Here is a 15,374-nt window from a genome sequence, read left to right as displayed (position 1 = left end):
TAAAATTGACTGAATTTCAATGAATCTGTCTCCTGGAGTAAGGAGAATTTTTGAAATTCATACTTCTCAAACATAGCTCAGAGTTGAGACAGTTTCCATTTTATTTGTTAAGGTAACACTGGTTTTGTTGGCTTGGTTGGTTTGGTTTTAGTGGAGTTTTTGGTTTTGGTTTTTAAAGGACAAGTTACTGTACAATTATTCAGTGTTTATGACTTTGTATGACTCTCTCTTCCTCTGAACACATCTGAAGCTATTGGCTGATTTCAATAAAATTTGACAGAAGGCTAGAGGTCTCCAAGGTAATTATGTTTCTTCCAATTTCATAAAGACGGACAGTCAGGAAAAAAGGAATAGCGAGCTTTGAACTATCATAAATTTGCCTCCGGAACTTTTGTTCTTGTTTTGGGATGGCAATTTTAAGGAAATGGGAAGAAGGATATTGGGAAAAGGAGGGAAATCTATAAGCATATGCAAAAATTGTGGGAAATCTTTGTACAATTAAGTTAAAAAAAATCAACCAATAGTCATAAAGTTTTAGGAAAGCAAGAGTTTTTTTCATTCCACTACATTTCCTTGTTTTAGCAGAGGGAAGGGAAAAGTTAGTGGAGTTGCCATAAAACATCATTAGCTCATCTTATGAGAGAAATAAGAACTCAGATATAGAGAGGATGACTTTTTTATCAACTGCATTTGTAAACTAAAGCAATACTTGACAGAAGAATAATTTCCATTTTTGAATAGTGGTATATTTTTTCAAACACCCAGAATTCCATATTTTTCTAATTGCATACTTTGTATGACGACAGACATATGGATTAATTGAGCAAGAATTATGTTTCGTATTTAATTTTTGCGGTCAGCTGGGGAAACAAGGAGCAACAAGTGATTATGAATCTTGAAATAATTTTTATAAGTAAACAATTCTAAGATTAATATCTCTGAAGAAGAGGAGACTGCATTTATGCTGTACTTCCACATATATTCCTGACATTAACTCTTCTTCTGCAGAACAACACATAGCTGAATTTCAACCTTACAGACACTGATAAATCATCAGAATTGACATTGTATGCACAGGTTAAGAGTGTTGTGATTAATGTGTGGCCAGCCAGTCTGCTCCAACCTCCCCCCCGTTTTTTTTTTTGTAAGCAAAGCTGAAATTCCTTGTGGGGATATATGCATTTCGTCTCTGTTAGTGCAAAAGTGCTACATTATTAATAAATTGGGGGTTTTTGTATTTCCTAGATTTTTAAGGTCATTGTTATTAAACCTTTCTTTCCTTTTTTTTTTTTTTGAGACTATAGGAAACATACTAGGGTTTTTTTCTTCTCTTGTCACAATTTCACTTCATTTTTGCTATTATTTGATGAAAGAATCAAACATAAAATACTTTGAATATTTGAGGTTTGAAAGGGAAATAGTAGCAGCTAAGAGGAGCTGACGCTTGTGATGTGGATCAGAACATCCACCCTGGTGAAGTAAGGTCATTTGCTATCCTGCTGGTAGCAGGTATCTGGGACGGCAGATTATCTGGGTTAAATGTGCTGAAATTTCTGTGAAATGCATGCAGAAACAATGAATTTCATTCACATGGTAAGAAAGTATCAGGGCAGATATTGCATTCATCTATTTTATGTTATTTACAGTACATAGTAAAACTCAGACTTCCATATTTCATTTATTTTGTGAAATGAAAGAAACATTTAGTAACTGAGCTCTGCAATGGAACTTCTTCATGAAATGGTAGCCATCTTCCAGAGCAGTCTGGCTCCAAGAAGTGGGAACATCAGCCATTCCTGCCCACAGAGAGCATACACACCATACTAAGCTTCAATGAAATGGCAGGTATCTTCCCCAAACGCTTTCTATGTCTTCTGAGCTATTAGTAGAAATGAAGAGGACATCATTTTCTGGTAGGGACCAGCCAGTCCCTGACAAAATTGCCTGTAGACAAGCAATTGCCTTCCTCAATTGCGGACAGGAGTGGAATAATTATTATTTCTAAGAAAGACAAAATTCTGACTATAGTGGGGAAAAAAATTGTTTTTACTTACAACATAATTTTCCCATGTGCATTAATTATTTCAAAGTAAGTCCAAATTATGCAGAGAGCGTGAACAATGAAAAACTAGCAATTTGTTAGTGAAAGGAATCAGACAGAAGTGAGCAGGCGCAGAAGTACAATTCTTATGAGACCCTATCTTTAATTATTTTTAATTCATAAGCTAAGTGACAGATTTAGTTAAAATCCTGAGAAAATTCAGTCTTTAATTAAAGTATGTCCTTTGAGCGGGGAAGGTGATATAATGTATCCTTCAAATAAAACAAAGAGGATAATTCCTTTTTTTTATACAAATATCTGAAGTCAACCTTAATACAGGAATTGTTTATATAATATGACATTAAAAGGAATGAAAATTAACATATGTCAAGGCTACTTCAAGGTTGCAAGGCAAGCACTCGCAGCCTAGGAAACGCTGTGATGAAGATTGCCTATGCAACACTGATTTGTCCCCTTCAGGCAGGTGCACTAATACAGTCTTTAATTACCTGTTCACAGACTAGTATTTCCACACAACCTTTAACTTCTGCGGAGTACCGAATGAGCTGCTATTCAGTATTTCCTTCTAACTTCACCATTCCCATCAGCTTGTGACCGCATGTAATATTTACGGCACACAGTCCACTCCTCATACTGAACACAGACAGAATTATTAAATTCCTCATGTGCTTTTTCCAGGTGTTTCAGCTGTTATATCTTACAACTAGATCCACAAAGGGACACAGGTATTTTGCTATTTAGCATTGTAATGCCTAATTTGTAGGTGTCTGGCTTTCAGCTTAGCTTGCACAACCCCAAGTTAAATTCCCTTTTCAGTGCGCGAACACCTTGGGGTATTGCTGCTACAGGCTTTTGTACAGAATAGGGAATCCTTGGCTCTGTTTAGATGACGTGAATACTTGCAGTAGTCAAGGCATGTCAGCATGAGTCTAATTTACTCTACCATCGTTAGATATAGCTTCTGGTGCCCAACGCAGCAGTCAGGAGGCAGTCCACCACTGCACAGGTTGACCATGGATGCTTGTACGTACAAAGGATGCTTGTGTGTGTCAGGTCTGAACCCAGGTGCCTTCTGCCGCTCCTGGCTCATTGACAGAAAACGCATCCAGGGTTGATTACCTAAAGTCTGTCTTTATTTCTCTAGGAAAGGAGTGTGATTCTGGCTTCTCTCCTGTTGGGATGGTAAAACCACTGTCCTCTTGCTTACCTCTCACCTGCTGGTTCCTAGTTAGATACTCAGACTACGGGACACCTAGGTTTACTTCTCACCTTTTTTGGGGTCAGCTTTCCTATCTGCAAGTACAGTCTTTTGGGGATAATCTTGTAACTACCAGCCAGGGGATGTCAAGGTGGGCACCCTGCCAACACCTCCTGCCAGGTGCCACCAGAGACCACTGCCAAACCTGGACTGGGCTGGGGGACACTTGCAGCCTGGGGTGGGGTAGGTACAGTGGTGGGGGGCAGCAATGGAGCTGTGGGTGGCCATGGGGCTGTAGGCTAGGGAGTAGGGTCTGCGGGAGGCTTGGGGTCAGGCCCCATGGTGCTAGGATTGAGGGGAACCACTGGGTCCCAGCTCCAGGGCTTGGGGCAGCACAGCAGGCAGGGCAGTGCCCTCAGCAAGCACGGCCCCATCCCACGGTAGTCACCAAGGCGAGCCAGGCAGGCCTGGTAATGGTAGCCCATGTTCAGCCAAGGGTCCTGACAATTTGCTGTGGCTGTAGGGATGAGGAGGGCCAAAGCCGGGTCGGGCTGGGGTCCAGCTCAGCAGGACTCACAGCCAGGCACCGGCAGGGCTGCAGAGCAGCAGCAGCACAGCTTGGGCAGGGATCCAGGGTGAGAGGCTTGGCTCAGCAGCAGCTCCCAAGGGAAGGGAGGGCAGCCCCAGCCGAGGTTTCTTCTCACTTTCTTCACAGTGGCTGTCTTCAGGGTCACCAGCTGTGTTCTGAGCTGGCCCAGAGCCCAGCTAGCCAAAGCCCCAGGAGGCAGGATGTGCTCAGGGTCCTGACAGCCTGCTCCATTCCCACTGACAAACTTCAAAGGGTCAGAAAGAGGGAGAGGAGAGAGTGAGAGCACCTCGAAGCTTGCATGGAAGCAGACCTGAACTTTCCTGTTGCAAGAGAATATTATTGTAAAATACATGTCAGTTTATCTATCTAAGCCCTAACGATTTATAAACCACTGACAAATTCAGCTTTAAAACCATATTATGCAAACAGTAATATGCAAGCCATATTACTATTATTCTTAAGTTGTACAGGGCAAACTCAGGCATGATAATGTAAGTCCAACAGTTTAAAAGCATCAGTTGGGTCTTTGGTTTGACATGCCTAGGGCATGGTTGTGTAGAGGTGTATGTGCTGATAACAGCATTTCCCTTGTTCGTGTTGCTGTTGTAAATGTTCCATGTCTGCAGATTATGTCCCAGATGTCTCAAATTAATTGCCCCCAAATAAGGAACAGGGAATTAGTAGCCATGAGGAGGAATTTGATTTAACATTTTTTGATTACAGTGTATAGGTCGGATAGACTCTGCCGGTTTCAGCCATAAGACTATTTTTCTATGTTTATTGTCTCTTTCCTCCTCACTAGACAGCTATGAGCTCCCACATCAGATGCAATGTGGATGATACAGGAACAGTCTTTCTTAGGTGGCAGTTCTGCTATAAATGGGGGGAATGGATGACCTGAATGGAGGATGTTCAGCTCTCAAGGGTGCTGAACCGTGATTGTACAAAGGAATGTAATGCTTATGTTTCAATTGGTAACCTCGTACTCTTTAAAATTAGTTGTTTTACATAACACTAAGTAATGTCTTTGGTGTATAATATTATTGATCTGTAACTGTTTCAATATTTATGGCCTTTTGGGGAACAGTGGTATAAATAAACATATATACTTTGACATATATAGATATATATATGTATAGGGAGAGACATATAAAGGAAAAGAAAGTTTCAAAGGTGCAAATAGTGGATTTCGCCTGCAGATTCACTCATCACCAAGTGGATTTGGCCTGCAGATTCACTCATCACCCAGACTTACACACCAACCTGCATTTTACAGGCTAAAAACTTAACTGCTGAGACCTACAGCTCTGTCGAGCACTGTCTGTAAAAGTCTGTGATGATGTAAAAACGAGGGTTTTCAGAGGGGTTAAAATGTTAATTACATTACAATAAGAAGGAAGAGTGAGAGAATTGGAAATGCCTTAGGTATGTATAACAAGTAAGTAATAGGAAAGACTGAAATGCATTAATATTAAACCTTCACTACATAACTCATCCTTATTGGACACAGCTGTCGATAAAATATGCCCTTACTCTTGACAAGTAGCTCCTGTGTTTTGCTTGTAGATTAGCTTGCAGCCCTGCTCTGTATTCTTTATCTTCATCACTGCACCAGTCCTTTAATTAGGCAGTGAAATCTTCTGCATAGTGATTAGGAAATCACAGTTAAGAAGGTGTTACAAAGAGAGGCTCTGGAAGCTGCTCAAAATAGCTTTCAGCTTTGGAAATTCCTCCATCTACTGTGGGAAGGAAATGTGTGTAGGATTCAGAAGGGCGTGAAAACCAACCTTTGCTCAGTTGATGTAGAAAATTGTTACCCTTTAGTATAAGAATACTGTGCTTAATAAAATTAGTCTGCAAGTGAGTAGCTAGCAGTTGTTCCTTCTTGTCACCTGGCAAGCAGAAATTATACTGAGATTGCCTACAGAAATTAAAGACAAGTTCAACAGCTTCATGTTGATGAAGAATTTTGATTTCAAGAGAAATTATCTGACATTCAATCCAAATGTATTCAGAACTTCAGATACTTACATTTAAATAAAATCTAGATTTGTTCTTTGTAGCACTGCTTTTTGTAATGCACTGTTTCCCACTATTGTTGGTTTGGTTTAGTTTTTTGCTTTTGGAGACATATGTACTTTAGTTCCTGGCTATCGACTAGCATTAACTTTTTAATTTCCCAACCTCAATCACTGACTGTTTCATATGAAAGTATACACATATACAGAGAAGGAGAGTAGAATATAACATTGGTGCTGTCAAAAAAAAAAAAAAGTCTTTTTCCTTGAGCTTCATGCTCATGATTTTTAGAGAGAAGTTACATTTAGTGATTGTACTGAAATAGTGTTAATGCAATCTGGAAACTGTTGTGCCTGCTGCCTGCAAGAAAGAGGCAAAATCAAGGCTTTCATTACATTCTACATTATGACATGTAGTACCTACAGACAGACCAAATTATAAACAGAGAGAAGGAGGAGGTTTGGGGTTAGAGAAAGTGGCTCAGGACAGCCCAGTGGTCAATAAAGGGCTCATTAGCGTCATCCTTCCTACTGGCCGGCATGTGCTTGGTAGCCATGTGAGAAGGAAAGGCTTCCTAACCGTACTGTGTGGAGGCAGAAGGTGATGGAGATCGTCTGCTGAGGGGGAGATTGATGTTCTTGCAATAAATATATGTGAAGAAAAGGAGGCAGCCACCGTTTTTCAAAGCATCTCCTATCTTATTTTGTTTCATGTTTGTGTATGTTCCTTGTAGTTGTCAGAAAAGTCTGCTTTTCAAAGCAAGGTGGGTTTTTTTGTGAAAAAAGACCCACAGAGCTTCATCTTGGTGTAAAATTTTGAGTTGAACATGTAAATGTAACAAAATATACTGAACAAAAAAGAGTCCTTTGTGCCTGTATGCTTTTTGTGGCAGTAACATTTATACCCCATGATTCTAGCATACTTTTTTCTTTGATGAATGAGATGTCCAGAATCACTTGGGTCAAACTTCCTTTTTTTTTTCCCTCTTCACAAGCATCTATAAGAAATGTTAGAAATTGTGAACACTGAACTGTAGGTTTATTTCAGTGAATCTGAGTGGTATGCTAGAGAATCTTTATTCACAGCATACGCACAGGATCAGTGCTCATGATTAGAGGTTGTCTTCTTCCATCTGTGGCTGCATAAGTGCTCTAGTGTCTATGCCTCTTTTTTTTTTTTTTTTTTTTCTTACTTGTAGGAATTTTTTACTCATATGAATTGTCTGCTATTAATAGAGGAGACAATTTGGAGATTTCTTCTTAGTGTCTAGATAGCAGCAGAGGTCAGAAGAGTCTTTATGGTTGGATGAATGAATACAACCTTTACTTTTGCATGCAAACTTCACCTTGTTGTGAGTTGGGTTGGAGAGGCTTTGGCTGTTTTTTATATTTTTGTTTTTGTTTTGGGGTGGGGTTTTTTTCATTTTTCCTTTCTACTTTCTTCTGATGTAATGCTATGAACTGCACGGGGATATACTTTAAAAATAATAGGAACTTAGGCAATTTATATTGGAGCTTCTTTCTTACTGCAGTGGTAAAGAGTTCTCTTTATTGCAGAGAACATATCACGTGATCCCTATTACTTGTTCATTACTGGAAAAAACTTATGTAGTGTTTTAAAACTGATAACTGTACAAGGAGTTGTAAGTATTGTGTGTGCAGGATTGACTCTCTACTCATATCTATTCTTTCTGTGTTTTCAAGAATGGTATGTGTTATGAGGACAGGTTGCTGTTCAGACTTGCAGCTGCTGTTTGGCTCATATCTTGGTAATGTGCTCGAGCAGAAGGAATGGACTTTTCTTGCAAGGCAGGAGAAATGTTAGTAACCTTTCCTGAGTGGGGCTAGGGCACAGTTTAACTTGCTTGGGGGCATCCACACAGAGCTCCCAGACTCAATTTTTTTAGAGCAGCTAGCTTGGGTTTCATGCCATTGCTGCTGGAGTCATCTGTTGAGCAGTCAATGGTATGATCCCAGGATGGGAGTAACAATGCGGAGGGTAAGAAAGAGCTGCCTGGGGATGGATGGGACAAGGAGATGAGAAGAAAGAGGAGAAAAAGTCATGTTGAGGCACTGGTACAAAATGACTGGTATTCTCCTATGTATGCTGCTCAACAGCAGACTGCAGTTCTGTTCCTCCTTAGCCTCCCTCCTTTAAAATCCTGCCTTTCCCTTCAGGGGATGGTTGGACATTTTTCCATTAGGTATTCCATAACGTGAGTATTTGCAAGCAGGGTGTAGATTCAAATGAGTAGCCTAACCTCAAGCTGCAGCTAGGTAGCTAAGCGAGGCTGGGGTTGGGCTTTTCTACTCTCTGCTACTGAATCCGGACCACTCTGCAGCAAGTTTTATAGGATGAGAGGGAGAATAGAGAGCATTTGCTTTTGTGACCTGCTGTGAATTAGGCTCCTTCGGGAGTGACAGGAATCCTGATTCCCAGTCCTGCTTCAATGAATGTTTATGATTATTTTGCAGCAAGGTGTTTTTGAATAACAGCATTGACAAGCAGGATCCAGACCATAGGACCCTTTTCCCTTCTCACTGAGCAAGAGACGTGTATCTATGTAATACGTGGATTTTTTGGAGTAACTCTCAAGTCCTTAAGCTCTAGCTAAAATGAAAAAGGGGTTCACTTATAATAGCCCTTTATAGGAGCCAACATAGAGTGATCTTGATTTTAGCTTGATCATCAGTGTGTTATTGCCATTTTAAAGTAACTAACTTTGACAACTTTTTAATTCTCATTTACTACCTGCTAGATAAAACAAACATGGGGGAAAAGGAAATATAAAGGACATATGTCCAATTTTTCCAATCCATTTTTTTCTCTCTCTCCTTTCCCCCCCCCCAGTATAAGTGTATGTGATGCCAGTGGAGGAAATTGGGAAGGTTCTGGATTGGTACCATTCTTTTATTTCCTGCTGTTTTATAGAACTCTGATTATTCATTCCCTGCATTATTAGAGTTACACTAGGTAAGTTGCATTTCATAGGAAGTACTCATTACTATCATGTGCCAGAGAACACATTATTTTTTTGTTCAAAAATACTGCTTGTAAAATATATAACAATACATAGATCCCAAGAGTTATGAACTAAACATTTATATTTAGGCTTCTGAATAATAGTGATTATAAGCTAACAAACTGCATCCTCCATAAAATTTTGATTTCTGGTATTAATGGCATTTACTGAACACAGTGTGTGTTTTGCAAAACTTCAAAAACTCTTAACAAAAGAAAAAAAATCTGAGTGTTGAGGCCAGACCTCAAAGCAGTTCCTTTGACTTTTTCTCTTAAGTTACTTAATAACTTGTGACAAGTCTACCTTTCATTTTTTTTTAACCTCTTCACCAGGGATGTTAAACACCTGAAAAATCTCCATATGTGCATAGAGGCATAAATAATGTTCTATCCATTCTTTTACAACTTGAAAACATAAAATGTTGAAATGTAATCGCTTGGCCAAGAACTGATTCCTCATGCTTACATTTTGAGATGGTAGTTTCTTTTTGAAAAGAGGACAATCAGTGCCATACCTTCTCAGAGCTTGATTGCATGTATGTAATCTGCTGCAGGCAGCTTTAGGCAAATAGGGCAGGCTAATTCTGCATACACTTTATGACAATGCTCAGAAGTATTTCCATTGGAATTATGCATTACTTGGATGACCTGGGAGTATCTTCTTCCGTGCCTGCTTTACTTTAGAGCAACATTAGAAAACAAATGAGGGAATAATTCATGACATTGTACGTTTCTTTGTTGCATTAATTTCACTTTGTGTCCTAGACTGAAAAGAAAAAGATAGTGGTAGTGTACCCTTGTACCAGTTAGACCTATATATAAACATAAAGGAAACTGTGAAAAGTTTAGTATTTCTGAAAAATCTTCCCCATACTGTCTGTCATTGAATTAGTGTACAAGCAGATTGTCTTAAACACAACATTCACACTCATATAATCACAAAAATGTTCTAGGGCTGTGTTTTTTCCACTTTTCCCTTCAACATTGTTCCATTTGAAGCATCTCCCACATGCTGTTTGCTTTAGTAGGTATGTGTGGTGGGGGTGAGGGTGGAAGGGGCTGATCTTCTCATCTTCCTTTTAAGACACACACTATACCTCGATGACACTAGTCCAAAGTTGATTGCAGTTCTAAGCCAGCTTAATAAAACCATTTTTTTTGTGACTCATTCAACTTGTTAAACTTCAATCCTTCATATATAATAAAATCACATTGTGTACAATAAATCTTTTGTGCAAAAGGTTCAGCTATGTTGTTTTTCTCATCTGCAGCAGTATTTTGTTTTAAAATTTAAGCGTCTTTTTGAACACACTATATGAAACATTAAAATAATTAATGTATCTTAAATAATTAGGCTTTGGCAAAGTTGAAATTCTCCCAATGACAGAGAAATAACTTCATTTACACTATTAAAATGTATTTAATTATAGCAGTCAGCTGCACTGCCAAGTTATAAAAAGCTGTGTGAAAACGCTCTTTGGCTGTGTGGCTTCTAGCATGTAACATTGGAAAATGGATTTGTAACTCAAGGAATTAAGACTTTTTGCCTAAAGGCAGACCTATTAGGCGTGCATTTCGCATGCCTCTGGGGGGTACGTACACCATACCTGTCACTTAATCCTCTGCTCCTTTCTTTACTAAAGGCTGCAGTACACAGCTTTGAGTTTGCTTTTTTAAGTTTTGTTTCCAATAGTTGTTAATTGTCCAACTTTTTTTACTTGTTTTTAATCTTCCAGTTATTTAAGTAATATCATTATAAATCTTTCATCCCTACGTGTCCTAACAAAGTAAACCCACCAGAAAAACTGTCATTTTTCTTCAGAAAAAGGGGAAAGCTAATTAAAAATAAACCGTGTTTTTTATTTTTTAAACGTGATGTGCGTGTCACTGCTGTTTTTCATAGCTATATAGCTCTTCTAGATAAAAGATCCACATGGAGTAGTCACTCATTGGGCCAGAGTACATGGAGTTTCTAACACTGCAGGATGCATTGAATGGCTTAACAGCTTCTGGAGCATGCTTAGGGGTACTTTCAATAGCGCCATTAAAAGAATTTTATGTTTAAAGCAAATTACACTCCACACTTCAGATTTTAACCCTGAGTTATTCCTGCACTTTGAATGTAAGCATATTTTGAAAGCCTGACGTTGGACAGCAGAGATTTTTCTGGATCAATTAAAAAACATTGGTGCGAAAGCCAAGTGATTGTGGAGGAATTTTCAATAGACCATGAGAAAGCTGTGAAAATTAGGGTAAAAAGAAAGGGTGGGAAGGAGAATGGATGATGCCACAACTGTGCTTAGTCCTAGTTCGTACAGTGTAGTAAAATGAACTGGCAGGACAAGCCATTGAAATAGCTTCCTTGTGAATTTAACTCCTTGTTCTAAATCTGGAGGTGAAGATGTTACATAAATGAGAATAGATAATTTCTTTGCATATTTTTAGCAAAGTGATTTGGACAATTAAGACTGGAACTAAGTACAGCTGAAATCCCAGTCAAAACCAGCACAAATATTCATGTATATTTAATGGCTTTGTCATTATTGTTATAGAAATGATTTAACCCTTGGGACTTCAGGTACCTCTGGCATTTCCATTCCCAGCAAACAGCAGCACAGTCGACTTCCACTGCAAAATATTTGCATTCCAGAGGTAGGATTTATTTGGTGCGGACATAAGTATCTGGAGATCACTTCCTGGGCTTTTTAGGTAGGTGAAAACTTCTCTGTCCACTAAGATCTAAAAATACAAGCCTAAGCTCTTTCACTTCCCCTTGCCCCCCCACTAAAAGTACTGTTTTCCCATTAAGCACTGCATAATGAATTAGGGTATTTTTCTGTGAACTACGATGAGCAACGAAACTAAGCTGTACAGAAATATCCAAGCAACATTTGGTACTGGAAAAGGTATAGCTCCAATGGTCAAAGTGGGATATCAGCCTCATGAGCCAGCTGGAAAGCCTGTCTTTTCATGCTGGGTGTGGTTAATGTGACAATATGTTTCCAAGTCATAGGCAACTTAGAAGTAGATTATCTTGAAAGCTTATTAGGGAAAGTTTAATGTAGTGTACCTGTTAGTGTCTACTACAGGCTACTAAATCACACCAGAAACCATTTAGGGTTTGTTGGGGAAAATAACACTGAGCTATTAGGAGGTAGTTCTGTCTATGGCATGCTGGAGGTTTTGTGCTGCCAGTTATTATTTCTGAAACCTGGCAACTGTCATTATAACCTCAACTATTGCCTCCACCAGCAGTTTCCCGTCAACATGAGGGCTAGAATAGAGAGATAAACAAGAACTGAAACAAATGTTTGCTCCCAATAGCCACCACATTTGTTATCAATTTTGCTCTACAAGCACATAAATCCAAATCAAAGTACTTAGTTGTGCAGATGTACTTACAAAAGTGGTATTTAAAGAAACTAGCATGCGCCTTGAGAAGAACAAATTTTTAACACTGTAGAGAGGAGAAGAGAGAAGAATAAATTGACTGTGCTGCTCTTGTGTCCCAGAAATAATTATACTTCTTTAAAGGACTTTTATGGTATATCACGGTGGCATTACGTGTGAATCCCAAAGGGATGGGGATGCAGTGTTTATACAGAAAATAAATATCAATAACTGTTAACTATACAAACCACATTCTGTGTTCACAAAGATGCTATTCCACAATCTGGAAGAGGGAAAGCGGAGAGGAGAGACAAGATTTTTAAAAGTCCGGGCCAGTGAAAATGAAAAATCAGTTGCTAAACAAGGAAGAAAAAGGAAGTTGTTCGTAAAGGCTACATACCCCAAACTAGGAATGGTAGAAAACTGATAGAGGAGATGAGAACATAATCTTTAACCAGCAGGCAGCAAGGTAGCAGCGAGAAAGAGTTTAAACATATTAGTAGCAAAAGGAATCCTAATGATTTTTATTAGAAATAGTAGACTGTTAAGAAGGATGTGGAAAAGATACAAGGAAAAGATAATGTATTTGTATTTGTGGGGGGAAGAAAGGCAGACAGCTGATACAGTCACATTATGTAATGCTGAAATATTGTGTATTCCAAAAGGAAAGGGATGCTAATGACTGTGTAAGTAAAACCATGCTGGGTATTTGCTTAAAACTGTCTGAAGAGGAGATAGAGGTTGGTCACGCAGTTGTGGAGCCAGCGTTTTTCTCTCTCCTTCATTATTGTGCTGGTGATGCTTTGCTCTATGAATTCCGTCTAAGAAGATCTCATGGTGTCTGTCTGGAAACACACAGACAGAAATCTCGCTCTCTCTTCTGCACACTCGCTTCATCTGCCTCCGTGCGAGTTCATCCAGCTTCTCGACTCACAGCCTGTATCTGAAAGAACTCCCCCTAATTGGCGATTAGCTTGCATCTATCAATCTTATTGTTAGGAGGATTGACAGTTGAGACAGATGTCCGAGCTTATTCAATTAAAGCTCCAGTTGCATCCATTGCCAACCTTATGTCAGGTCAGTCCCTTCAAATGCAATTTGCAAAGCTTCAAGCAGGAGCTTTTTCTGTACATTTTCAAACCCGTTCTCTAAAAATATTTTCTATAATTTTCTGTTAATTTTTCTGAGTGTGGTTGGAATCTAATTTTAACTTTGTCTTCATTTTGTTATGTGCTGGTCTAGAGCATAGACTCATTATATTTTTATAGTGTGAACTCTTTTCAGTGTGCCAGACGAATGCTTCATGATTCAGTAGTCAATATCCATAGATGGCATTTCCAAAGGTATTATTAGCTATGTGCAGGTAAACAATTCCTTTTATTTATTTTTAAATTCAAATCCTTTATGTGAATCCCACAAAAGAGATTAGTTTCTCATTCAAATAAATGAGTCTCTAGCCAGATAAAATCTACTTGCAGTGTGACTATTAAGGTGGTGAATAAATGCCTTTTGTACATCAGAAGGATTTCATTAACAAGTCAGAAAGGGCATTTTGACTTGTTTCCAACTTGGTACAAGCCTTTTTCATTCTCACTGATCAACACAAAGACAAGCAAGAGATTTTGCTTTATAATGTTTCAGAAAGCCACAACAAAAAGCTGTGTGTTTGTGTGTGTATTTTTTTTCAATGGCATTGCGGGGGGAGGGATGAAGCTAGTTTGGTTTTGTCTCCTGAAAAATACTGAATTATTTCAGAAACACTGGAATTCTTGTGCAAAGATTTCATTACAAGTGCCCTCATGAGCAATCTATTGATGTCATTAGCCTTCTTTGTGAGCTGGAAGGAAGTTGTACCTCAAAAGAAGCTGGAAAGGATTAAAAATGCTAAAAAAAAATAAGTAGAGATTAGAACATCAATGCTTCTTCTGTCTTTGTAGCATGCTGGAGTGCTACCACTGATAAAAGTAAAAGGTGAAGCATAACGTTTCATAACTCTGAGGGAAGTGATCTAACTCGTAACTGAACTAGGAGCAGATATTCAGACAAAACCCAGTCTGAATAGTCTCGGATCACCATTTTTATTTTTGTTTCTTGTGTTCACTCTAGCACCATCACATTGTTGTATTTTCAGAAACAACAAAACCATATTTGGATTCAGTCTTGTTGCCCCTCTTTTCTACTGTCCCTTTTTCATTCAAAGGAGTTGCATATAAGTAGAGAGTCTATAGGTAAATTATTTGAATGATTCAATTCCCTAAAGGGGGGGGGGGATTGAGAGAGAGATTTAATTTTATTTTTATACTGGTACTAGATAGTTCAGTTGTATTTTGTGCAGTGTATCATCTGTAAACTAGTTACTGGCGTGCCTGTGTTGGATAATTGAAATGCTCAATGTAAAATCCTCTGCACAATATGTTTGCAGGTATTTCATTTGGCTATGTCATATTTCCTTGAAAATCCAGTTTCATTTTTGTGTTGATGTTCTAGTTTGGGTTTATGGGTATGCCTGCTTTTTCTTTTATGTGATACAAGTACTCTATGTATGGAGGCTCATTTTTCCTCAGACTGAACTGGCGCTCTAATTGGTTCCATAGCTCATATCTAGCAACATCTTTCAAAACTGCAAGAGAAGTTATGGCTGTATCCCAAAATATTGCATGCTGGACTTTAATCAAACTGAATTTTAAATTTATTTTAAAAATATGATACATATAATGCCTTAGCCTATTTAACTTTTTAAGTCATATGGGTAATAATGTCTGGAGGAGTTCCAAAAGAAAGAATTCCTTCCTTGTTACTACGAAGGAGTTTTTTCTCATGAGAAGCACTTCTTTTGTTCTTCACTTTCCGAATAACCTTGAAAATTTATAGGCTGAACAAGTGGGGCATACTTACTGAGAGTGTTCAGGGTCAGAAATTGAAAACTCGCTTTTTTATAGTATCCCAAGTGTTTATGTAGAAGTTTTATATCTTCCTTTATTCTAAGGCACACAAAGCCTTCTGGGTTTCTTTTAACAGAATAACAGTACCAGAATTTTGTCATTTTTATCCTTATGTATAACCAAAACCAAAAGAGATGTTTTGCATTAGTTTTA

The 15,374-nt window shown here is 38.5% G+C and overlaps 1 protein-coding gene across 2 annotated transcripts in view; it reads left to right on the top strand.

Annotated features, from left to right (window-relative positions):
- The window catches only part of CADM2 (cell adhesion molecule 2), a 691,281-nt gene that overhangs the window by 288,431 nt on the left and 387,476 nt on the right, over positions 1–15,374 (top strand). The window lies entirely within an intron of this gene.

This window comes from Ciconia boyciana, chromosome 1, assembly GCF_034638445.1.
Source record: "Ciconia boyciana chromosome 1, ASM3463844v1, whole genome shotgun sequence".
Taxonomy (NCBI): Eukaryota; Metazoa; Chordata; class Aves; order Ciconiiformes; family Ciconiidae; genus Ciconia; species Ciconia boyciana.
The sequence above is the reverse complement of the archived record's forward strand: the minus strand, read 5'-3'. Positions and strand labels throughout refer to the sequence as shown.